At 43.9% G+C, this 948-nt stretch overlaps 1 pseudogene across 1 annotated transcript; it reads left to right on the forward strand.

Moving 5' to 3' along the window:
* Window positions 1-283: 283 nt before the first annotated feature.
* LOC311610748 (large ribosomal subunit protein uL14-like) lies at window positions 284-694 on the forward strand (annotated as a pseudogene). Its single transcript has one exon. The product of its transcript is annotated as a large ribosomal subunit protein uL14-like (transcript).
* Window positions 695-948: the final 254 nt, after the last annotated feature.

A 948-nucleotide genomic window follows, 5' to 3' on the forward strand; every position in this document is an offset into this window, starting at 1 on the left:
TACAACATTAGAGAGCTGACCTCAGAAGAACCAGATTGTTGTGATTTGGGATAAAACATTCCCAAGGACGCTCTGCCAGTGTGGCTCAGGGGTTGAGCATCAACCTATGAACCAAGATCACGGTTCGATTCCCAGTCAAAGCACATACCTGGGTTTTAGGCTCAATCCCCAGTGTGGGGCATGCAGAAGGCAGATGATCAATGAGTCTCATCATTGATGTTTCTATGAAATCAATAAAAATATACTTTAAAAAAAAAATTCCTGCTTTCCATCCCTTTCCGGCATCCAAGATGTCAAAGAGAGGACGTGGTGGGTCCTCCGGGGCGAAATTCTGGATTTCCCTGGGTCTTCCAGTGGGAGCCGTGATCAAATGTGCCGACAACACAGGAGCCAAAAATCTGTACATTATTTCTGTAAAGGGGATCAAGGGATGACTGAACAGGCTTCCTGCTGCCGGTGTGGGTGACATGGTGATCCAGCGGTGGTAATTAGACAACAGAAGTCATACCGGAGAAAAGATGACGTGTTTCTTTATTTTGAGGATAATGCGGGGGTCATAGTAAATAATAAAGGGGAAATGGAAGGTTCTGCCATCACAGGACCCGTTGCAAAGGAGTGTGCAGATTTGTGGCCCAGGATTGCGTCCAATGCTGGCAGCATTGCATGTAAAGGAAAAACCATTAAAAATTGGTGACATGAAAAAAAAAAATTCCCAAGGAAGATTCAAGCCCAACCAGGCTCTTCCTGATCTACCTTCCATCCCACTCCCCTAAATGAATATATAGCAACACAGGGGCAAAGAAACAAAGATCAGCTAATGTGGTCCTTCTGCCACTGACAGCAATGGATGTAACCTTAAAACCTAAAGAAGCAATTTAAAGGATTTTCTTACTTCAAATGATCTCTTTAGAAGTTCGAGTAACAATGCAACCTGAAAGAGTAAAGGAC

The sequence above is a fragment of the Pipistrellus hanaki genome, assembly GCF_964339955.1.
Source record: "Pipistrellus hanaki genome assembly, chromosome: 16".
Taxonomy (NCBI): domain Eukaryota; kingdom Metazoa; phylum Chordata; class Mammalia; order Chiroptera; family Vespertilionidae; genus Pipistrellus; species Pipistrellus hanaki.